The 12,727-nt window shown below is 33.1% G+C and overlaps 1 pseudogene across 1 annotated transcript in view; it reads right to left on the bottom strand.

Annotated features, from left to right (window-relative positions):
- Positions 1–1,070: 1,070 nt before the first annotated feature.
- LOC116418890 overlaps positions 1,071–12,727 on the bottom strand; it is a 29,302-nt pseudogene continuing 17,645 nt past the window's right edge. The window contains exons 2-3 of the transcript XR_004229091.1: positions 6,983–8,821; positions 1,071–1,206 (exon numbers count right to left, since the gene is read on the bottom strand). The product of XR_004229091.1 is annotated as a zinc finger protein 708-like (transcript). The remainder of the gene's footprint in view (positions 1,207–6,982; positions 8,822–12,727) is intronic.

Here is a 12,727-nt window from a genome sequence, read left to right as displayed (position 1 = left end):
CCCACAAGATTTGCCATAATCAAATAATCAAAAAATAATAAATGTTCGTGTGGATGCAGTGAAAAGGGAACACTTCTACACTGCTGGTGGGAATGTAAACTAGCACAACCACTATGGAAAAGAGTGTGGAGATGCCTTAAAGAACTAAAGGTAGAACTACCATTTGATCCACCAATCCCACTACTGGATGTCTACCCAGAGCAAAAAAAGGTATCATACAAAAAAGATACTTGCACATGCATGTTTATAGCAGAATGATTTGCAATTGCAAAAATGTGAAACAAACCTAAATGACCATCAATCAATGAGCAAACAAAGGAACTGTAGTATATATATGATGGAATACTACTCAGCTATACAAAGGAATGAATTAATGTAATTCACAGCAGCCTGGATAGGACTGAAGACTATTACTCTAAGTGAACTAACTCAGGAATGGAAAACCAAACATTGTATGTTCTCACTCACAAGTTGGAACTAAGTTATGAGGATGTAAAGGCATGAAAATGACACAATGGATGGTGGACACTCAGAGGGGAATGTTGGGAAGGAGGTGAGAGATAAAAGACTACAAATTGGGTTAAGTGTACACTGCTCGGGTGATGGGTGCACAAAAATCTCACAAATCACCACTAACAGACTTACTCAGCTAGGCACGGTGGCTCATGCCTGTAATCCCAACACTTTGGGAGGCTGAGGTAGGCAGATCACGAGGTCAGGAGTTCAAGACCAGCCTGACCAACATAGTGAAACTCTGTCTCTACTAAAAATACAAAAATTAGCCGGGCATGATAGCTTGCACCTGTAATCTCAGCTGCTCAGGAGGCTGAGGCAGGAGAATCGCTTGAACCCGGGAGGCAGAGGTTGCAGTGAGCCAAGATTGCGCCACTGTACTCCAGCCTTGGTGACACAGCAAGACTCCGTCTCAAAAAAACAAACAAAAAAACAAAACAAAACAAAAAACACATAAAACTTACTCATGTAACCAAATACCACCTGTTCCCCAAAACCTATGAAAAAAAAAAAAAAAAAAAAAAAAAAAGACTGAAAGGGACCTCAGGGCTCATCCAGACTCACCTTTCTCATTTTGCAGAAGAGAGGTTGGAGACAGTGTCAATCTCACATAGCCTTTAAGACATCGACTCCAGACCTAAAATCAGACCCTCTGACCCCAAGCTCAAGTTGTCTTCAGCTATCACTCTGTCTCTTCAAAGAACAAGAAAGAATCAAATTGAGAAAGGGAGTGGTCACACCCACACCCAGATTCTATTCTCATGGGCACTGCCTTCCCTGTAGGACCTTTTTCATTCCCAGTGCTCATGTTATGAAACCTGGAAAAATGTGCCCTTTAAATCTCTGTGCACCCCTGGAACTAGCACACATTAAAAGTAATAACAACAGGTTGGGCACACAGGCTTGTATCTGTGGTCCCAGCTAGTCGGAAGAGTGAGGAAGGAGGACATCTTAAGCCCAAGAGTTCTAGGCTGCAGTGACTTAAAAAAATTTAACCTTGGCCAGCGCGGTGGCTCATGCCTGTAATCCCAGCACTTTGGGAAGTCGAGACGGGCAGATCACGAGGTCAAGCGATTGAGACCAGCCTGGCCAACATGGTGAAACTGTCTCTACTAAAAATACAAAAATTAGCTGGGCATGGTGGCACGCGCCTGTAGTCCCAGCTACTCAGTAGGCTGAAGCAGAACAATCTTTTGGACTGGGGAGGTGAAGGACGCAGTGAGCCGAGATTGCACCACTGCACTCCAGCCTGGTGAGACTCCGTCTCAAAAAATAAAAAAATAAATTCACCTCAAAATCCCAGGAAATCAAAAGAGAAATAGATTAGTTCAAATTAAAAAGCTGCTGCATGGAATCTGATACAATCAACAAAATGAGATAACTAAAAAAAAAGAGAAAATATTTGCAAATCATACATGTGACAAGTGGTTAATATCAAAAATACATAAGAAACTCAAATGACTATATGACAAAAGACGATTAAAATGAGTGAAAGTCTTAAATATTTTTCAAGACATACATATGGTCAAGAAAAACATAAAAATGCTCAATATCAGTTATTATCAGGGAAAGGAAAGCAAAAAAAACTGTATAAACTCATTTCTGTTAGAATTACTCTTATTTTTAAAAATGTGTTAGTCAAGGTGTGAAAAAAATGGCAATGTTTGCACACTGTTGGTTTGAATGTGAATGAGGACAGTCATTATGAAAAACAAAATAAAGCTTTCTCAAAAAAAATTAAAATTAAACCACCATATAATTTTATTATTGGTTACATATCCAAAACAAATGAAATCAGAATGAAGAAACATTTGTGCTTGTTTTTTGCAACACTCTTCATAATTACCAAAATATAGAATCAGTGGTTTCAACATTTAATGAGTAAACAAAGACAATGTGGCATATACACACAATGGAATACTATTCATCTTTAAAGAAGGAAATTTTATTATTTTCAATCACATGAATTAACCTGGAGGAAAACATTATATTTGTTGAAATAAGCCAGGCACAAAGATTATTATTTCATGATTTCACTTACAAAAGGATTCTAAAAAATTTGATCTTATTGAAGTAAAGTGGTGACCACCAGACACCAAGTTATTTAGGAGAAAGGAGGGTTTGAAAAGATGTTGATAAAAAAATACATAATTATAGTTAATAGAATAGGTTTAAGAGATTTTTTTTGTACAGCATAGTGACTATAGATCAAAATAAAGTATTTGTAGTTTTGAAAGATGCTGACAATGTCATGTGCTCTTGTCACAAAAATGTTAACTATGTGAGGTAACTACCTAGAATTAAGCATTTGACGATGTATATATACTTCCAAATATTATGTTTTACAAAATAAATACACATTTCTTTATTACAGATAGTAATGGTATGAGACACTAAAAAGGCAGGTGTTGCTTATAGACTTCTCACTGGCCACTCTGGGAAAACAATAAACAAGTTTGCATAAAAAATAACACAAAATAGTTTAAAAGTTGCCATAATCTCCAAAATTTTTCCAGAGAAAATGACCAAGAAATTGACGACAGGTGAGTAAGAATATAAACTGTAAACTGATCTTCACTCACTAAAAAACACGTAAGAGTGAAATTTCTCTGAGTTGTAATATCAATATGGACAAGAAATATTCTGAATTTCAAATCCACAGATGTCATTTTATTATTTTGCAACCTTTAACATTCACACTTAAAAATAAAAGATTCAGCAGGGCACAGTGGTTCACGCCTGTAATCCCAGCTCTTTGGGAGGCTGAGGAGGGCGGATCACGAGGTCAGGAGTTCGAGACCAGTCTGGCCAATATGGTGAAATCTCATCTCTACTAAAAATAATTAGCTGGGTGTGGTGACAGGTGCCTGCAGTCCTAGCTACTCGGGAGGCCAAGGCAGGAGAATTGCTTGAACCCAAGAGGCAGAGGTTGCAGTGAATTGCTTGAACCCAAGAGGCAGAGGTTGCAGTGAGCCGAGATCACGCCACTGCACTCCAGCCTGGGTGACAGAGCAAGATTCCGTCTCATAAATAAATAAATAAATAAATAAATAAATAAATAAATAAATAATTCTGTGTTGTGCTATAACATAGAACATTAAATTTAAAATTCCTCACTTACCACTAATTCTTAATAGTTTAATTTCTAAGATGTATTTTCCAGCAAATATTACATGTGTCACACTTCGTGTAAGAATTTAATAAGATTTCCCTTTTACAGACAGAGAAAAACAATGCTAAGTTATTTAATCCTCTCATCTGTGGACAGTGTATGCCTTTTATTTTAATTGATCTGAAAGTTATATTGATAAGCAAACTTTCTAATTAAAACAAATTTTTGAGTGCATTAAAAATACCAACTTTCTCATCAAAACCTACAAAGTACCATGTAAAATGACATGGCATGAAGACAACAATGAGAAAACTGCAGCAATCACATAGAAAAAGAAGGAGAAGAGCTGTGATGAATACACAGAAGACACATAATAAGACAAACAAAACTAAAGATAATTAGGAAATAAGAGAAACAGAATTTCTCTCTAAGTTCAGCAATATTTAGCTTCGCAGCAGGGAAAAAATATGTTATCTCCACATGAAGAATCAATCTTATTTCTTCACTATTGATATTTTCCCTCTCCGACTTGAACTTACAAACTATCTCTAGTAGGAATATTTATGGCTTATCATGGAGCATCTGCTACACAGCAAGCACTGTCATGTTTGTTTGCTGCATTTATATATATATATATAAATCATGACTTATGAAGCATCCCTAGTTCTTACCTGAACAAATTGGCTCAATAAATATACTTATGTCAATTATAATGAGAACAAAATAAGTTAAAAAATATAGGCTTATGTAGAATTCTCCAATTAAAAGAACAAACTGAATGTCCTAATTAAATAAAATATAATACACAATTTTGGAAATATATCTAAAAATTGTTTTGTGTGCACTACTAATTTCATAAAAATCGTTATTAGTCAACAGCTCACATAATGAATACCTCATAAACTATAAAAGAAAAAATTATAAGAGATAAGAAAATTATAGGTCTAACATGAGTACTAGGCAAGGAAAAACAAAATTTTCATGGACAGATTCTGAACCATAAGTCAGAAGATTTTACAGTAATGAATTTTTAAAAAAGCAGAGTATAGATTTACTTTCAGCATTTTTAAGGTTTTCAATTTCAGTTAATAAATCACCTTATTAAAATTTTGTTTTGTTACAATATTGCTTTGTTCTTGTGAAAATACGTACCAACTCGTACTCACACAAACATACTTAACCTGCAATTTTCTTTCACCTAAGGTTTATTTTTAGAGTAACATATGTGCATAGCTAACTCTATGTAAATCAAAACTAAAATTCTGTATGTTTGCAGGCAGAGAGAGACCACATGTTCGAAGAAATAATACATAATAAATTTTTAAAAATGTTTAAACAGAACTCAGAATTTTAAGTCTCAGGATTTTATTTATACTTGTAAATAATTTTTATTATATTCATAAAAATGACCTTGTAGTCAATAGCAATTTAATTGTACATTTTAAAGTAAGTAAAAGTGTAGAATGGGTTAGTAATCCAAAAGATAAATGCTAGAGTTGATGGAAACTTCATTTGCCCTGATCTGATTAATAAATTATATGACTGTATCAAAAAACGCCATATATGACATAAATATAAACAGATACTATGTACCCACAAAAATTGAGAAAACTAAGTTTAAATTATCAATAAAAATAAAAATTTAACCAATGGGAACAATATTCATTAATTTATTTGCTGTTTGAAGCCACTGGCAAAAGAAATTATTGGAGATGTTAGTCCATGATGTTACTATCTTTGACCTACACCCTTGAGTAAGGTGGGATAGGTTAAAGTTAGCAGCATAATAACACTTCATTGAATGCACAATGGTCTTATCATGTTAAACATTTTAATTAAAAAACTAACTTTACAATAATCTAAATTTTTAAAGCTGTACTGCATTTTATTACATAAAAGTACGATTAGTAAAATTATATACTAATTAATTTTAACTACAATTATTTTGTTTGGAGTATAATGCAGAAGAATACTACTCTGAACACTTACCTCATACATCACTCAATATTATAAACACAAAGAGCCTCTCCACTTGGATTTTTATCATGCATCTTACATTGTGATGTCTTTACTCTTCCACAGAAAAATTCAAAAATAATATCCATCTAACAAAAAAGAATCTCTCATACCTTTGATGCAGCAACAATTGATCACATGCTTTCACTAGTGAATGCAATAGGAATGAAGAGCATGAAGTTATTTGAGTTTAATTACATCATTATTCACTTTTCATAAATTCTGCAATTTTTTTCAAGGAAAAAAGTATACTTTGAATGTAATTGTAATTCTGCAAAAATATTTCTACTTCTTTTAAAGTTATATACAAATAATTTATCCACCTACTTTAGTTTTAGGTTATTTTGTATACTCAGCACATTTACTTAGTGCAGTGTTTGAAGTGTCAGTGCCTTAGATATTTCTACTGTGAATTCTTTGATACTTACATACTTATTTTTGAATTGTTTTTTATATTTACTGCATCTGGAAAAATATAGTTTAGTATGCATCCCCTGGTGTTTTCTAAGCTGTAGTTTTTGAAAAATTTTTGAAATGTATTACATTTGTAGTTTTTCCCTGATATAAATTCCCTGATGTTGAACAAAGTTTGAGCAACTGCTTCTGATACAAAATGTGTACAATAAGATCTGTGATACAAGTAAGGCAGGCACTACAACCCTCTTTATGTTTGTAATGTTTGTCTTCAAAATAAAAACTCTTTTTTTTACTTTAAAGGCTTATATTGGCTGGGCACAGTGGCTCACACCTGTTATTCCAGCCCTTTGGAGGCAGAGGTGTGTGGATCATTTCAAGTCAGGAGTTCAAGATGAGCCTGGCCAACACAGTAAAACCCTGTCACTACTACAAAATACAAAAATTAGCCAGGTGTGATGGCACATGCCTATACTCCCAGCTACTCTGGAGTCCCAAGCAGGAGAATTGCTTGAACCCAGAAGGCAGAAGTTACAGTAAAGATTGCACCACTGCACTGCAGCCTGGGTGACAGACTATTACATAGTCTTATTTAAAAAAAAAAAAAAAGACAAAACACAAAAACAAAAACCTTATACTTTGAGTTTTTGACAGTAATTGCATTTATAATGCTTTTATTAAGTACTAACTCTCTAATGTTGAGTAAGATGTAAGCACATATTAATGGATTTTCCACATTCTTTATATCAGTACAATTTTTTCTGAAGTATAAATGCTTTCCTGTGCAATAAGGTGTAGGAATTAAGGTTTTGCCATATTCTTCACACTTCTGGGAGTTTCCTCCAGTATGGATTATCTTTCCTACAATCAAGTGTTACAACCATTTAAAGACTTTGTCACATTCTTCACATTTTTAGAATTTCTTACCAGTATGATTTCCTTTATGTTTAGAAAAGTTGGAAGGTTTTGTTAAAATCATTATCACATCTCTCTGGTTTGTAACATTTTCAGTATCAATTTTCTTATGTTTCGTAAGGTTTGAGAATTGGTTAAAAGTATTTCCACATTCTTCATATTTGTGGGGTTTCTCTCCAGTATGAATTTTATGTAAAAAGGGTTGAAGACTGGTTATTTACCAAATTTTTCACATTTGTGGGGTTTCTCTCCTGCATGAATTTTCTTATGTGTAGGAAGTTTTGAGGATTATAAGTTTTGCCACATTCTTTGAATTTCCAAGGTTTTGCTCCAGTATAAATTCTCTTACATATAGTAAGTGTTGAAACTTGGTTAAAAGCTTTGCCACATTCTTCACATTTGTAGGGTTTCTCTCCAGTTTGAATTTTCTTATGCATAGTAAAGTTTGAGAACTGGTTAAAAGATCTGCCACATTGTTCACATTTTTAGGGTTTCATTCAAGTATGAATTATCTTATGTATAGCAAGTTGTGAGAACTGGTTAAAAGATTTGCCACATTCTTCACATTTGTAGGGTTTCTCTCTAGTATGAATCTTATGTTGAGTAAGGTTTGAGAGTTGGCTAAAATCTTTGCCACATTCCTCACATGTGTAAGGTTTCTCTCCAGTATAAATGATCTTATGAGCAGTAAGGGCTGGGGACTTCTTAAAGACCTTGCCACACTGTTCACATTTGTAGGGTTTTTCTTTACTATGAATTATCTTATGCCTTGTAAGGTGTGAGGACTGGTTAAAGGCTTTTCCACATTCTTCACATTTGTAGGGTTTCTCTCCAGTATGAATTTTCTTATGTGTACTAAGGATTGAAGATCGGTGAAAAGCTTTTCCACATTCTTTACATTTGTAGGGTTTTTCTCAAGTATGAATTAACTTACGTTCAGTAAGCTTTGCGGACAGGTTAAAAGATTTGCCACATTCTTCACATTTGTGGGGTTTCTCTCCGCTATGAATTATCTCATGTGTAGTAAGGGTTGAAAACTGGTTAAAGGCTTTGCCACATTCTTCACATTTGTAGGGTTTCTCTCTAGTGTAATTTTTCTTATGTTCAGTAAGTTATGAAGATAGGTTAAAAGTTTTGCCACATTCCTCACATTTGTATGGTTTCTCTCCAGTATGAATTACCTGATGTTTAGTAAGGGTTGGGGACTTCTTAAAGACCTTGCCACATTGTTTACATTTGTAGGGTTTCTCTTCAGTGTGAATTATCTTGTGTCTAGTAAGGTGTGAGGACTGGTTAAAGGCTTTGCCACAGTGTGCACATTTATAGGGTTTTTCTCCAGTATGAGTAATTTTATGTTTAGTAAGGATTGAGGATTGGTGAAAGGCTTTTCCACATTCTTCACATTTGTAGGGTTTTTCTCCGGTATGAATTTTCTTATGTTTAGAAAGGTTTGTGGACCAGTTAAAGGTTTTTCCACATTGTTCACATTTGTAGAAACTCTCTCTAGTATGAATTCTTTTATGTTGAGTTAGACGTGAACGCATGCAAAATGATTATCTGAAATGTTTATTTTCAGTACGTCTTATCTTGTGTCATTTGAATTTGAAAATTTATGAATGACTTTTACATATTTATTACACTGAAATATTTTGCTTGAGGTAGTTTTCAAACATTGGTCAAGTCCATTATAACCTACTTGGTGTCCCTTACACTCATCCATACTTTTATAGCTTTTTCTTAACTGTAAATTCTTATGTCCATACTTTCCATATCTGCTCAGTGTCACCTTCTGGAAAGAATCCTTTATGTTCTGCTCTAGCCAAAGATCTTGGGCAAAATGAGAACACATAGCTGAAAGAAACAAAAAAAACAAATTACTCTACCTGCTAGACTAAGATGAATATACTTTACAAATTTAACCTATAAAATCATACCAACTACATAAGCAAGACGGCATAGCAAAATACCACAGGTTCTGATTCCTTCATAGATATATAAACATAACAAAAACATACTGACGAAAACCTATCTGTGGAGAATTAATAAATGAGTTAAGTGTGTGCAGTGCCCCAGGTTTGCACAATGCAAAGAGCTACACAAAGGGGAGAGAAAAGTCTCTCACATTTACCCAACACAGCTCTTTCTGTTCCCCGATATAACACAGTACCTTTAGAAGTAAACTGCCAACTCGGTTTCTTTTTCAAAAGGCAAGAGAAATAATAACATACACATCTTTATTTCTGGCTTCTAGGTGCTTTTGCAGACACTGGTTTCTATTTCCCGTGACAAAAAGTGCTAAAACAAATGGCAGTATACTTTGGAATGACAAAATTTTGAGTCCACTGAGATCAAAGGTAAATGCTATAGCTACTAAGAGACAGTGAACAGTTGTGGCAAGTGACTACTGACTATTAAGAAGAAACAAGAATGAACTAAAAAAAAACCCTAAAAAATTTCAGACATGACATATCCTAAGAACAAGTCTGAAAGACTCTCAGAATCTTTAGTCAGACAAATGGTCTTAGACTTTGCCAGGATAAAGTTACATTATAAACACTGACAGGTAGCTTTTTTTAATGTTCAAATTTCAAATAAATATTACAATGTATACAAACTATTAGGGCAACATAGCCCTATCAATTATAAAATTTTCAGAAATCAAGCATTAAAAAAATAAAGATATGGGCTTGGCATGGTGGCTCATGCCTGTAATTCCAGCACTTTAGGAGGATGAGGCGGACATATGACCTTATGTCAGGAGTTCGAGACCAGTCTGGCCAACACAGAGCGAGATTCTGTCTCAAAAACAAAAACAAAACAAGATGCACAAATATGTTTTAAAATTTTTAAATAAATTGAATAATACTCCATTAGTGTAACAGGAACAGACAACTATTAAAAATCAGAAAAATGGGAATAACAACAAAACAATGAAAGATATTAAAAAACAAATTGTGGAGGCAAAAAATATAAAAAATAACTGAAATACTATAAGATAAAATGATGTAAAAATGAAAAGGCTCAACAAACTAGAATACATACAAAGATATTTATATAACAAGCACATATATAAGCACAATTTAAAAAGTCACAAATGAGAATCTTGGGAGCTGCAAGATGAAAATAATGTGTCATTTATAAGCATAATCTTATGAGATAACCAGTTAATTTTCATGAAAGTTTTGCAGGTCCGAAGGAAACTGTGTGATATAATCAAAGTCCTGAAGAAAACAGCTGTCAAGTGAGAATAATACCAGCAGCAAAACTGTCCTGCCAAATAAAAACACCTTCCAAAACAACCAAATCCTGAAAAAGTATATTGGCACTGCATTTGCCCTACGTATCGAAGATGCCAAAAGGAGTTTCTTCCACTAAAAATGACACAATGCAAGAAAGCAACACATAATCTATAAAAATACATAACTTTCTGGGAAAGACATGCACATACACAAAAATGGAATACCTTAGCATTATAATAATAGTGCAGAAAACATTTCTATTTATTCTCTAAAATGTGAAAGATAAAAGCATAAAAATTTTTATAAACATCTGCTAACATACCACATAAAAATATGTAATTGGCAACATCACCAACAAAATTGAGAACAAATGTAATGAGAGAACTGTTGAATCCAACTGAAGTTTATTTTTTACCAGGTTAAAATACATTGTTTTATCTTTTAGAGGTTTTACGTAATCTCCAAGGTACAAGAAGAAAAATACCTGTATAGATACACAAAAGAAAATAAGACAGAAATGAAAGCATATCAGTAAAAAAATCAAAAAGGCACAAAAGAAGACAGAAAAAAAGAAAATGAGAAAGATATAATGAATTAAACAATAAAATAACATTAGTAAGTCTTTCTCAGAAAATTATTTAAATATATATAAAATTAACTTTTGGATCAATGGATACACTTTTTTTTTTTTTTTTTTTTTTTTGAGATGGAGTTTTACTTTTGTCACCCAGGCTAGAGAGCAATGGCATGATTTCGACCCACTGCAAACTCAACCTCTCGGTTCAAGCGATTCTCTTGTTTTAGCCTCCCAAGTAGCTAGGATTACAGGCACCCATCACCATGCCCAGCTAAGTTTTGTATTTTTAGTAGAGATGGATTTTCACCATATTGGCCAGGCTGGTCTCAAACTTCTGATCTCAGGTGGTTCATCTGCCACCAAAGTGCGAGGATTCCATGCCTGGCCTCAATAGACACACTTTCCATCAATAAATCCATAGAAAAAAATTTAAAAACGAACATCCAACTTTTTTTACAAGTCAGTCGAAGTGTCATGATAACAAAAGAATAAAAATGGCAAGATGGATGTAGATACTCCATGCGAATACTAACAAAACAATGGCAGAAGAGGTCAAAATAGTATTACACAAGCTGCATCTTAAGTTAAAGACTATCATGTTATAAAATGTACTTTAAAGTCAAAACTCCAAAGAGATTTTTAAAAAATTATAAAATAATAGATTCATTCACTGGGAACCTATGACACATTTCTACAGATGTGTGTGTGTTTGAGTTTGTGCATCTCACATTAAGGTTCCAAATATATAAAGTAAATATTGAAAGAATGGAGGAAACATATAGAGAGCAATATAATTATAGTAGAGTATTTTAATACCCACTTGCTCTAATACAAATAAGACAAAATATTAGTAAGTAAAGAGAGGGCTTAAAGGCACTATAAAACAATTAGATTTAACAAAGAGGTATAGAGAATACTCCTTAACAACATTAATGTTACACACTCTTCTCAATAGCTCATACAACGTTCTCCTCAATGGGACACTTGGTAGGCCAAAAAAGAAGTCTTAACAAATTTTTTACAACTGAATTTGTATAGATTACTTTCTATAACAAACATGAAATAAGAGTATACAACAATAGAATAAAACAAAAAATTCACAAATATATAGATATTAAACAACACACTCTTTAGCATACTCCTGTTCAAAGGGTGAAATAATAAATGTTGTAAATATGTCCATACTGCTCAATGTAATACACAGATTTAATGCAATGTTTTCCAAATTTCTCACTGCATTTCTGAAGAAACAGAAACAGCAACCCCAAAGGTATATATTTGTCAAGAGACAATAAAGTACCAAACAAACTTCAAAAAAAAGGAACAATGTTGGAGGCAGAACAGTTCCTGATTTCAAAACATATTACAAAGCTACAGAATTAAAACAATTTGGTATGAGTACAAATGTTAAAAAGTAGACTAATAAAATAGAATGCAACATATATATAAACTTTCACATATATAGTCATATGAAGAGTCATATTTATACTCATAATTATCACAGCATTGTTAGGGAAAGCCAATGGGTAAAAGCAATGCAAATTTCTGTCAACAAATCATTCAGTAAACATAATTTATCACTCATTTTTCAAAAACCAGGAAATATTCTAACAACTGTAAGGATAAGTCTTCATAACATTATGCAAAATAAAATGAGCCAGCCACAGAAAAGATTTTATAAGATATATGAAGCACTTACACTCTTAGAATCAGGAAACAAAACAGTGTTTGAAAACTGCCATGAAATGGAAAAAAAATGGTAGTTGTTTAATGTGTAGTGAGATGTAGCTTTGCAAGATAAAAACATCCTAGGGATATGTTGTATAACATTGTCAATATAATTAAGATGACTAAACTGAATATTTTAAAATACTTGATTGTACATTTTGTTATGTGTTTTCGACAGGTAAAAATAAACAATATCTAAAAAAAATGTTATGA

Source organism: Piliocolobus tephrosceles, chromosome 8, assembly GCF_002776525.5.
Source record: "Piliocolobus tephrosceles isolate RC106 chromosome 8, ASM277652v3, whole genome shotgun sequence".
Classification (NCBI taxonomy): Eukaryota; Metazoa; Chordata; class Mammalia; order Primates; family Cercopithecidae; genus Piliocolobus; species Piliocolobus tephrosceles.
The sequence above is the reverse complement of the archived record's forward strand: the minus strand, read 5'-3'. Positions and strand labels throughout refer to the sequence as shown.